The following is a 13,962-nucleotide window of genomic DNA, read 5'->3' as shown; positions in this document are numbered from 1 at the left end:
CTCGTCCTCATCCTCATCCTATCCTCATCTTCATCCTATCCTCATTCTCATTCTCCCTCTCATCCTTTCCTCTACCTCATCCACATAGAAGCTTAGCTGCATCGAAAAAGTATGTTGTGAGATCCACTTATTTCATTCAAGTGGACCAAAGTCTCTCGCCTCTAGGTAACTTTGTGATAAAATGTTGGATTAACTTTGTGCCTTCAAAAATATCTTGCTTTGTTTGGAAGCTCATAATGTTGAAGATATCAAATGTGTCATTTGTGTGAATCATGATGATGTCGAGCATCTATTTCTCTTCAATGACTTTGCTGCTTCTGTTTAGAATGACTTTTACTCTTGGCTTTAGGTTACTTATCTAGTACCATCTTCATTATTAGATTGATTATTTTAACTAGGGCTGGAAATGAGTCGAACCAGAGCTCAGCTCGGTTCAACTCGAAACCCGACTCGAGTTCGACAAGAGTTATTATTTTAGCTCGAATTCGGCTCAGTTAAAGTTCGCAAACTGTTCGGTTCAGTTCAAATTGTTCATTTGGACAACTCAAATAATTAATTAAATTTTGAAAAAAATACTTCAAATTCTTTTTATATATAAATATAGTCTTGTTTATATAAAATAACAATAAATATAAAAAATAAAATATGGGTCATAATAAACTTAAAAATTAGTTTAAAATATAAATATAATATATATATATATATCGAGTTAGTTCATGAACCAAACGAGTCGAACTATATCCAACTCAAGTTCGACTCGTTTATTTAACGAGCTCAATTTTCAGCTCAAGTTCAGTTCATTTGGTTCATGAGCCAAGTTTATCGAGTTAAATAACAAATCGATTTTTGAACGAATACCGAGTTGGTTCGATTCATTTCCAGCCCTAATTTTAAAACATGTAGGTGATGGCAACCACTTCTTTAGTCGAATGGAAATGAAGATGTGACATGAGTTATAGGCTCGTTATCAAATTTCTATTAAAATAATCATTTCAAAAAGTAATTTTAAAAATTATTTAATTTTTTAGTCAAGATCTTTAAATTTTAATATATCGCTAAATATTTGTTTGACCTAATTTATGTAATTAATGTAGATAATAAATTAATGAGCATTTATTTGGGTGGATGGGTAATTTCCAAAACACATAATAAAATGATAAATAAAACATAAGTTTAAAAAAAAAGAAATTAAAAAGGGTAATGAAATCTCTATCTATACTATAAATAAAGTTAAAACATGACTTAATTATCACTATTGTATAATTTATACATTTTTATTTTATCCTTCAAGTTTTTTAATTTCTACAAAAAAACATAAAATCATTCATAACTACCTCAATCACATTAATTATAAGTTTTATATCTATACTATTAATAAAGGAAAAACACAAAATAATCATCCATCATGGTTAATTTGTGTTTTCCTATTTTGCCTTCAATATCTTTTTATTTCTACCAAAAAACCATATAATATTATTTTCTTATTTTATCCTTATTATCTTCTTATTTTAAAAGTGTATTTAAAAAGTTGAATATTAGACCAATTGAATAAATTCATCCGTAAATTTAGCGCAAAAAATTATATTTGAATTTATAAAATACAAACTATACATTACAAACGATAGGAAAGCAGGTTAACAGACACGATAGTGCATGTCAACATGCTAGTTCTAATAAAGACAAAAAAATATAATATAAAATATGTACAATATGAAAAACATTCTAATTCTACAAAATAAAATGTATAAAAATTAACTACTTAATACCTTAAAATAATATTGTTAGTTGAGACACAAACGTCTATCGCACATCAATTACAATAATAGGACATATATATATATATATATATATATATATATATATATATATATATATATATATATATATATATATATATATATATATATATATATATATATATATATATATATATATATATATATATATATATATGTCCTATTATTGTAATTGATGTGCGATAGACGTTTGTGTCTCAACTAACAATATTATTTTAAGGTATTAAGTAGTTAATTTTTATACATTTTATTTTGTAGAATTAGAATGTTTTTCATATTGTACATATTTTATATTATATTTTTTTGTCTTTATTAGAACTAGCATGTTGACATGCACTATCGTGTCTGTTAACCTGCTTTCCTATCGTTTGTAATGTATAGTTTGTATTTTATAAATTCAAATATAATTTTTTGCGCTAAATTTACGGATGAATTTATTCAATTGGTCTAATATTCAACTTTTTAAATACACTTTTAAAATAAGAAGATAATAAGGATAAAATAAGAAAATAATATTATATGGTTTTTTGGTAGAAATAAAAAGATATTGAAGGCAAAATAGGAAAACACAAATTAACCATGATGGATGATTATTTTGTGTTTTTCCTTTATTAATAGTATAGATATAAAACTTATAATTAATGTGATTGAGGTAGTTATGAATGATTTTATGTTTTTTTGTAGAAATTAAAAAACTTGAAGGATAAAATAAAAATGTATAAATTATACAATAGTGATAATTAAGTCATGTTTTAACTTTATTTATAGTATAGATAGAGATTTCATTACCCTTTTTAATTTCTTTTTTTTTAAACTTATGTTTTATTTATCATTTTATTATGTGTTTTGGAAATTACCCATCCACCCAAATAAATGCTCATTAATTTATTATCTACATTAATTACATAAATTAGGTCAAACAAATATTTAGCGATATATTAAAATTTAAAGATCTTGACTAAAAAATTAAATAATTTTTAAAATTACTTTTTGAAATGATTATTTTAATAGAAATTTGATAACGAGCCTATAACTCATGTCACATCTTCATTTCCATTCGACTAAAGAAGTGGTTGCCATCACCTACATGTTTTAAAATTAGGGCTGGAAATGAATCGAACCAACTCGGTATTCGTTCAAAAATCGATTTGTTATTTAACTCGATAAACTTGGCTCATGAACCAAATGAACTGAACTTGAGCTGAAAATTGAGCTCGTTAAATAAACGAGTCGAACTTGAGTTGGATATAGTTCGACTCGTTTGGTTCATGAACTAACTCGATATATATATATATATTATATTTATATTTTAAACTAATTTTTAAGTTTATTATGACCCATATTTTATTTTTTATATTTATTGTTATTTTATATAAACAAGACTATATTTATATATAAAAAGAATTTGAAGTATTTTTTTCAAAATTTAATTAATTATTTGAGTTGTCCAAATGAACAATTTGAACTGAACCGAACAGTTTGCGAACTTTAACTGAGCCGAATTCGAGCTAAAATAATAACTCTTGTCGAACTCGAGTCGGGTTTCGAGTTGAACCGAGCTGAGCTCTGGTTCGACTCATTTCCAGCCCTAGTTAAAATAATCAATCTAATAATGAAGATGGTACTAGATAAGTAACCTAAAGCCAAGAGTAAAAGTCATTCTAAACAGAAGCAGCAAAGTCATTGAAGAGAAATAGATGCTCGACATCATCATGATTCACACAAATGACACATTTGATATCTTCAACATTATGAGCTTCCAAACAAAGCAAGATATTTTTGAAGGCACAAAGTTAATCCAACATTTTATCACAAAGTTACCTAGAGGCGAGAGACTTTGGTCCACTTGAATGAAATAAGTGGATCTCACAACATACTTTTTCGATGCAGCTAAGCTTCATCTCCACATATTCGCAATATTCTTCTTGTAGGAATGAGGCTAATAAGACCATACAAGTTCCTAACCAATATATCTTCTCTATCAAACAAACTCCGACGCCATTTAACCTCCCAAGACCATACATCATTGACCCATGCACCACAATAATCCACAATTGCCTCTTATTCAAAACAAAAGCATAAAGCCTAGGAAATACCTCTTTTAAGCCCCAATCACCCTTCTTGAAAGGGACAAAATTTATAATATATTTTAAATCTATTTAAGATGAGATATAGTATAGATGTTAGTTTCTGTTGTTTCGCCCTTCTTTAGGGATAATGTTTTACTATTTTTATACTTCTTTGAGATGAGATGCGGTGTAGACATTAGCTTCTGTTGCTTCTCCCTTCTCGACGGAGACAAAATTTATTAATAAATTTTAAATTTCTTTAAGATGTGGTGTAGTGCGGATATTAATTTCTGTTGTTTCAGTCTTCTAACAATTCTAAAAATGAATGAATGATCTCTTGATGAAATACCTAAAACACGGTTTATATTGAAATCTTTTATAAGACACAGTTAATCGATAAAGTGTCGTTTTAATCGATTAACGATTTGTTGAGAATAATTGTTTTCAGGTATTCAGTTATCTGTTAAAACCAAATTCACGCTAATCGATTAACTCATTCCTTAATCAATTAAGTGTCACATTTTTCAGCTAAATAGTAAAATGGTAAACTACCTATATGTTATGCTTATCAACTATACATGTTTTACCAATATATTATGCCTAAGATGCACAAATAACATGTATGATTAATGCATGAACATATAATAATCTAGATGACATGTCTTATGTAAATAATTTGATTATTTTTAAGACTTATGTGAATTGCACCTAGGTTTACCTAACCTAGACCCAATATCTAGGACACACATCTATGACTCTAAAAGTGACTCTTGTAAGAACCTAGTCTAGATATGAGATCCTTAAGTCAATGACATGTTGATTTGTTGAGTCATCTTCAAGCTTTCAATAAATCCATGTCTTCTTCAAAACATAGGCAATTTAATAGTGCAACATTTTGACACTTTGCACTTTCAAGTTTGCATGTAGGACTATCCTAGTCATGTAGTTTATAAGACCGGATGTCACTGGACTATCCCACCTAAGAAATCCCTCAAGGCTTCTTGACGAATCACCATCATTACTGCCTCTATCCAAATCCGTAATGATATTTCTATCATCGTATCTTTCCATTTTCTTCAAATCCAACTAAAAATGTGATAATCTATGCACACTAACCAAAGTCCACTAAGTCTTTTTATCAATATTTTCTCTATTTCAAATTCCAACAACATCACCTAAATTAGTGGTCTCAGCCCTAATGCAATATCTTTAATCATGCCATATCCTTAGGGCGAGCTCAAGACATAACTTGATGATCAAAATAAATGAAAATTCCCCAAATATCAATACAATTTGAAATGAGTGTTTAGTCGTATGCACTCAAGCAACTCCAAATAACTATCATTCAAATGAGCAATTAATTATGATCACTATGATAAGTCAAACATAGATATTCATTATTAAAGATAATAGTCTAACAATACTATAAAGTCATATAAGTAAACCATCATTATAAAATATACAATTATTTCAGTCAATGTTGTGAAACATCAGCTGGACATCAAACGGGAAGATGTCTCATATTAGGTTTAACTAGTTTAAATAGTTAAACTCTCCGGTCAGACCGGATGATTTCATATATAATTTATCATTTTTGTCTATAAATATATAGTTATATGAAAAATCCAAAATTTTATAAATTAATAATTATACTGAAATTACATTTTTCTGTCTTTTTTTGGTCTGGAGTAAAGCAAAACATTAGAGTAGTGTTCTGTTTTCTTTAAATTTTAAGTGAACTGTCTGGTTCACTTCTTGAGTTATTGCGGTTCAACCGGGTTTAATACGGTTGGAGCGAAATTTTTCCAGTTCAAAGTGGTCCAACCCCTCACTCGGTTAAGACTATAAATCAGAGTTGTTTTCAAGTCCCGTTAGTGGTAAACTGGTCGGACTGTCCGATCCGGTTATCACAACACTAATTTCAGTTAAGATACAAATATTTTTATATTAATGACTAAAATGATTGAATGACAAAATTCATAACAATTGAGACAATTGACCACTCATTAATCACTTTAGTCTAAGGACTCTCCAACTAGTGAGTATCATTAAAGACCCCAATGCTACACTCTAATACCAATATGTCTAATGATTCTCCCTCACTTGGGTTTACGTATGTTCCTTGTCTAGCAAATAAACTAGTTCTTTCATCGTCTCCTTTAACGTTCAAATCTTTTCTCATACACATACCAACAAAAAGGAGACAGCTAATTAAATTATATTCTACATCTATAATTAGCAACCAAATTAATATACACTAACAATTTATATTTGATAACAATCGCTTAAGTCAACTCAGTTTATAATAGCTTGTTCGTACTATCATTAAGTAAAAAAAAATGTTAACTAAACTCACTTAAACGCATGACACTGGTGAAGAAAATTGTGAAAGAGGATGGTTAATTATCCTACCAACTCATCTCACTTAGGCAAAAGATAAGAAGGAACAAAAGAAAAGGGGTTATGATGCTAAAAATGATTCGACATTAAATGAGCCCAAAAGTATAATAATGAATGACATAAACAAAACTCACCCCTTAATTAATGAAACTACATTTCGTAAACAGCCTAGGTTGCTTTGCTAAGAGAGAGGGGGTTCAAGATTTGCCGCATGCATAAAATCTTGTATAAAGATTTGATAGATTTGCCAACACCCACTGTTTGGAAAAGAAAAAAAGGAAGAAGATTTGAATTTCGAGACGTCAATGTTCAGATCCATGTAAGGATGGTGACATTAAACAAGAGATACACTTGAAAATTTTAAAGATTTACAAAACAATGGTACCCCAATTTACGATTATTCATGAAAGGTAGAAAGTGAATTTTCTATCACCTTAAGCCATAGTGAAAAACACATCAAAACAGTACAAAAGCTTTATAATTTGGTTTGCAAGAGAACACACGATAGAACTCATCAGTTTCCTTCCTTCTATCTATTGTCATAACCAACACTTGTAGAGATCAGCTTTTTTCTAATTGCTTTAGGGTCATAACTTTATAGTTACAAACTAGATTAAATTCTAATGTTATTTTTATCCAAATAATAAATATTTAGTTTTATCAATAGCTAAAAAAGATAAGATAAGATAATAATAAAAGAATAGTCACCTAACATATCTCCATAATTTTAAAGGAGTAACTTTGTTAAAGATTTAATCCAAATAATTAGGAATTGACTATTAAAATTAATATACAAATATACCTATTTGTAATTTAATTGGAAAATTTTTGTGATGTTACCTAGTTAATAGAATTGAACTAAATTATATCCTAGTGTTTAGTTCCGCCTATGAAATCCACCAAAAAATGAACCATTCCCCTACATGACACAACTATTATATATAACTTCTTAAGATACTCTGTTTAACTATTTAACACTAAGTGCAATCAATAGTCCCTTTTATATAATTAAATGTATCCACACACTTTAAAGGTAATGAACTGATCTATTTCTGAGTGTGTGATTATCCTCACAATAAGTATTACACATTGTACGAATCAAATTTTTGACTTAGTATAATACCCCATAGGGTTTTAATATCAAGAGCAATTAGATTTGTTTCGTGAGATTACTCTCATTAAAATTATTAAGATTACTGCTTAACAAAATTGTCAAACTAGGTTATGGCTTGGGAGCCAATCTGGCACAGCATAGGGTTCCGTCCCACTTATGTGATTTAATTTATGACCTTTTAAATCTTTATATATTAGTCACCCGTACTTAATTTTAACATACCTTAATTTAGTTGTTGAAAAGAAAATAAATCATAAATTTCAATTAAATCCTTAGTAACATAAACAAGTGATCAATTGTGGTTATGTTATTACAAATATCTTCACGAATCTTCTGTTCATTATTTTATGCAAATTTAATAAAAAAGAGTTAAAAGTTAAGAAAAGATCATATTTTAGATAAACGTGATTTGATAGATATTCTGGTATGATCAAGGGTAAATATCAACAAGAGAAGAATCCATATTTTATCTAATCTGATTAGGTAGATATTGTGGAGATTTAAAATTTGATTTAATTTCCCCACACAAATAAAAAACCTCTTATTTTAAAGCAACCCATGAAAATATAATTGCAAAGAATGGATTTTTTTATTAATATGAAGATTTAGAATTGAAATTAGAATGTTAGAGTCTTATTTCTCATCATCTATAAATAGAGGGTTGCACAAAGAAGGAAGCCAATTCACAACAACACAATTTGAGTGAGCAAAACACGAGTTATATTCACTATTAGATAATAGGATTTATGTACTATTTCTTTTATTCTTCAATAAAAGTATTTGTCTATTTATTTATATCACGAGTGAGTAGTTCCAAAATTTTTGGGTAAGGACTCTTCCCTTCGACCATGACTTTACCTCTACATTTTTGGCCTACAGTAATGCCTCCACCTTCAATATTTTAAAACTATGGTCTTAAAGTACAATACGCAACAATTTAATAATCATTGCCTATTCATTGTAATAGATCATGATTTTGGATATTTTTGTATAATAGTTCTAATATTGTGGCATATTGTATTTTAAGATTATAGTTTTAAAATCGTTGCATTTTCATTATATTGGACTGCAGATTTTTATATTGTTATCATAATTGCTCTCAAAACCGTGGCTTGTTGTACTTTAAGATCATAATTTTAAAACTGTTGTCTACTCATTATATTGGACCATAGTTTTGAAAATGTTGCCTAATTATGTCTAGTAAAACTGTTCTCTATTACTTTTATTAATTTTTTATTTTGTTTAACTTAACTTTATTATATACAACTTCTTTTCTTAATGTAAGGTATCGCTAGATCTCTATGATGATCAAAAGTTCAAGAGTTCGACTCCTGTGAGTGACACTTGTTGGGAGGGGCTGTCATGCACCCTGAAAGGGATTAATGATATTGCAAGAGGAGTCAAAGTTAGCAAGTGCGATCTAAAACAAAGTTTTGATGAAGGCAACGAATTTAGTAAAGCTTGAAGATTGACTCAACTTATCAAACAACAAGCCGAAGACTATTCAAGGTTATCTAGAATTAGGAAAGTCTTTTTATGTTTAGACGTCCTAAGATGATTGCCTAGTTCGAGTCTAGGTTAGGTCGACCTAGGATGAGACTCTCACAAAGCGTAAAAGATAAATAAAATTTAAAAATGAGAATCATCCATCCTTAACTTGAGCATACACGATTTCAGTACATTAAAACTAAATATGTTTTTGAAATCATTCATTGGATGATCCTACAGAAGGTTTTTGAAATTATTCATTTGAAACAATATCTAGAACTTGATACAAAATAAAATAAAAAGTTATAAATTCTAGTTTAATGCGTTCATTATTTCGTCTATCTTTCTTAATCTCAGCTTTAGCGTTTTTTTTTAATTTGATAGTAACTATAAATGCAAATTCCCAGTTACCTATTAACTCACCTTAACGATTTCCAATTTTAATCCAAATTGAATATTTTTAGGGCATTTATTATTTCAATGGAACACATGCCAAACAAATAAATTAACTTAATTATTTACCTTTTATAATTTTGATTTTTGATTGTTAAAATACTTATTTCCCGTCTCATTAACATACCATAATGTAAAAACCATTTCCTATTAGCCGGTTGAACCGGAAAACCAGTGAATCAGACCTCTAACTAGTACGGCATGGTTGTTATTCTGGCTAAGTATCAAAACCGGTAAAAACCAAACGGATTTTGTCAAAACTGGTGAATCGGTTAAAATTCGAGTAAATCAACCGGTTTATACATATATTGTTTTCTAAAAAACAACCCTAAACTACGTCGTTTTAGGGAAGTAGGAATTTCAAATTTTCTAGGCTACACCATTCACAATTCTTCTACCCTTATTCGATTATTCTCCGTCCACTATTCACAATTCTTCAACCTTTTTTCACTTCTTCTATAGTTCCAGACTTCTATCGATGTATCACCTTCGTTGGTTCCTTGTAGAGTTGATGCAATTACCCATTAAGTTCATTGATTTCCTTCATGGCAAAAGAACCCAGATTTTAAAAGGAAATCAATGAACTGTTATACAAGATTTGTGTAGAGGAATCGAAGAAAAAATTGTGGACAAGATTAATTTGTAAAGTATTGAGTTTAATTTATTGAGCTCTTTCAATTTTCAAAACAGTCTCAGATTTCAGAAGGGAAGTGGTTGTTATACAAGATTTGCGTGAGATGAAGATGTGTAGAGGAGTTGAGAAAATAAATTATGGAGAAGATTTGTTTCTTTTTCATTGTATTCTTGATCTACCAAATCATTTAATTTATTATATTCGCATGTACCAAATCATTTAGTTAATTATAATGTATTTTGTCTCTCTAAATGAATAATAAAACAATTATTTTGGATGTTAATTTCTATTTTTTGTTAATTATTTGGATGATTATTTTCTTTAATACTTTTGTTGTTCATTATTAATAAATTAAACACAATAAAAAAATTAACAATACTTAATAAATACAAAAACAAAATGTAATGTTTAATATTTTTCCAGTTTTGTATTAGTAAACACGATTATATAGTAATCTACTTCATGGAAACTTCATCTTAATTAACATTAATTCATGTTGTATAAATATTTTCCAGTTATGTAAAATGTTAATTTAACATCACATAACTACGAACAGGCTGTTAAATTGGAAAATAAGTTCAGTTTAACAACACATAATTAATATTGCATTGTCAATTAGGTTCCATTCAACAACGCTAATATGCATTGTTGAAGATGTCAATACAATAGCACTACTGTTAACATGTGTTGTTGAAGATGTGTTAATGAAAATAAGTAGTGAACAGTTGGATACACAACAACAGCGCAATCCTTAACATGCTCTGTTGAAGATGTCAATACAACAATGCTACTTTTAGTATGTGCTAATATGCATTGTTGAAGATGTCAATACAATAGCACTACTGTTAACATGTGTTGTTGAAGATGTGTTAATGAAAATAAGTAGTGAACAGTTGGATACACAACAACAGCGCAATCCTTAAAATGCTCTGTTGAAGATGTCAATACAACAATGCTACTTTTAGTATGTGCTATTGAAGATGTCTATTCAACAACGCTACTGTTAATATGCGCCGTTAAATTGGTAATACAATTTAAATATCTAAAACATGAATCGATCCCTCTACGCTCTCAAACTTAATCGAAAAGAAATCCCCATACTCTCAGCAAACCTTCATACTATCATAAACCTCAAAAAACTTCATCAATGGCTTCCCAAAGTGGCGATCATGGTTCTCACAGTGGTGACGAAGCTACACCAACTCTACAAGACAAGCAAATCGTTGCTCCAAAAAGACCTCCACGTGGAATGACTTCCTTGAAGAATTTCATTCGGTCAAGAAGTAAGGATGTGAAGATAGAAGATCAATGGAACTCTAAAGTCCAACCATTAAACTCGAAGGGTGGCAACGCATTGGTAAGCTACATTGGTGTTGTTGTTAGGCAGAATCTGAAGCTAACATTCAAGAAATGGAGTGATGTAGGGAATACCATGAAGGAGCTTATTTGGAATGAAATAACAGTAAGTTTATTTTTCAGTTTTTGTGTTTTCATGCAATGTAGGTATGTGTTACGTTTTCATGCAACATAGTATGTGTTACTTTTTAATGCAACATACGTATGTGTTACATTTTCATGCAATGTACATATATGTGTTAAGTTTTCATGCAACGTACGTATATGCATTTGTTTTCATGCAATATATAATGTATATGTGTTTTTATTTCACTCAACTTTTGATGCTGGTGAGGAGCATAAGGATTATATTCTTAAATCGGCTGACAAGGCTCTCCGACAATTCCGAACCGATGCCGGAAAATTACTCAGAGATGCTGATGGAAATGTCAACCTAACACCTCCAACTAAATATGTAAATATCGTTGATGAAGAGGATTGGAAAACTTTTGTCACTCTGCACACACAAGATGAGCCTTTTTTGGTAAAATCATATTCTTTGTATTGACTTTTATATATATGCTTTTGTATATACATATATATATGTTTGTTGATATTAATGTTGTTTATTGTTTCAGATATTAAGTAATGAAAACCGCAAGTGGGCAACCAAGCCTTTATATCCATACCGAGCTTCTCTAGCGGGGTATAGAGGAATCAAGGAAAAATTTGTAAGTATTGTTAATTTGTAAGTACATTATTGGTTATGTTTTGTATGCATATATATCTAATTACATTATTATTGGTTATGTGTTGTTAGTTGGAGAACAAAAGCAATACACTTATGACTCCACATGGAGTATAACTCAATGTTCTATGGGTGGATGCCCGTAAGAACAAGGATGGTGTCATCGTCAATGAGGAAGTTCAAGAAGCGGCAAGACGTGTTATAAGTGCTCATTTTTTATTATACTTAATTTCCATACTTTATTTATCAAAATGTGATTAATTAACATTATATTTTTTCTCGATTTGTCAGGTTGCCCTAAAGGAAAAGTAGGCAAACCCGGATAGTCGCATAATACTTGACAAGGCACTAGGACTGCCTATGTACCCTGGTCGTATCCGAGGTGTAGGATTTGGGGTTAGCGATCACACATTTTTACCCCATCCAAAGCGTGCAACCAAAGCCCAAATGAGCCAGGTTCAAAATCAACTAGATGGCCTCATGCAATGGTTCAACGTATTTGAGCAATCAATGAAGGCGAAGGAAGCTGAGTGGCAACGACTAGCTAATAATGCTGGCACTATTCCTTCAACCGTCAAGGATATGCACACCTGCACCTTACAACATTCCCATTTTAATTAGTAAAAAGATTATTATATCTTCCACAACGTTTCCTTAAGATTGCATTGAATAACACTTACATGCTTTATATTTGAATGGGGAGTTCTTACACATCATTTCCTTAAGGTTGTGTTCTTGATTAGGTATCATTGACAACACCCTCTTCACTACGCGTTGTTGATTTTGTATCATTGACAGCGACATCGTAATTATGTGCTGTTGAAGATACTAACAGACCCTAAAAAATTAAAATGTTCCCGCATTCTCACACATTCATCAACAATCCCAACATTCATTTACTTAGTACCAAAACACATTTATTCTTAAAATCGACCTCGAAAATCATTTAACCTCAAAATCATTCACTCATTCAACACCGAAAATCATTCACTCATTTTACACGAACATCATTCAGCACCGATTTCGAAAATCCTTCACTCGTTTAACCTCTAAATCATCATTCACGCATTCAAAACTGAATTGAAAGTGAGTTTTTCATATAGTTATTTGCCCTTTTAATTACATTATATTTAGCTTGTATTAAGTTATAAATATTTTCCTTATAAATGAGTGAAAGTGATTTCACTCATTTAGCTTGTATTGAGTTGGGGTTTCCAAGTTCTGACTCATTTAGCTTACATTATGAGTTAGGGTTCCCTCATTTTTAATCACATAATAATGCATTTGCTCTGCCTGGTGAGCTTAACTCCAAGCTTTAGGGATTTATGCTCATTATTTTTTTTCTTAATAGAATATGGATCGAAAATGGATGAGTGCCAATCAATTGATGAATGAGTATGAAGAAGGAGTGAAATCATTTGTTAGGTTTGCAATTGAGAATGCTGAAAACACTAATCGAATTGTATATCCTTGCTTAAGATTTTGTTACTCAAACCAAATTACTCCAAATGATTTAAAAGTTCATTTAGTGTGTCACGATATTGATCAAAGTTACACATGTTGGATAAGACATGGTGAGGCAAGAGATGTTATGGATTGTGATGATGAGATGCGTATGAAAGACAACTACACAAATGCATATGAAGACAATTGTTTCGAGGAAATGACAAACATTGTCGAAGAGGATCTTCGGGGTTTTTCTGGGATGTTTCAGCGGTTGATAAGTGATGCTGAGAAACCATTATATGATGGTTGTACTAAATTCACAAGATTGACAGCAGTGTCAAAGTTGTATAAGTTGAAATCTGTTTGATGGATGGACTGATAAGAGTTTCACCGACTTTCTTGCACTTCTGAAGGATATGTTGTCGGAAGATAATGTGCTCCCTTCTCGAATATATGATGCAAAACAAATGTTACGCTCC

The sequence above is a fragment of the Lupinus angustifolius genome, chromosome LG04 (assembly GCF_001865875.1).
Source record: "Lupinus angustifolius cultivar Tanjil chromosome LG04, LupAngTanjil_v1.0, whole genome shotgun sequence".
Classification (NCBI taxonomy): Eukaryota; Viridiplantae; Streptophyta; class Magnoliopsida; order Fabales; family Fabaceae; genus Lupinus; species Lupinus angustifolius.
Note: the sequence above shows the minus strand (reverse complement) of the source record.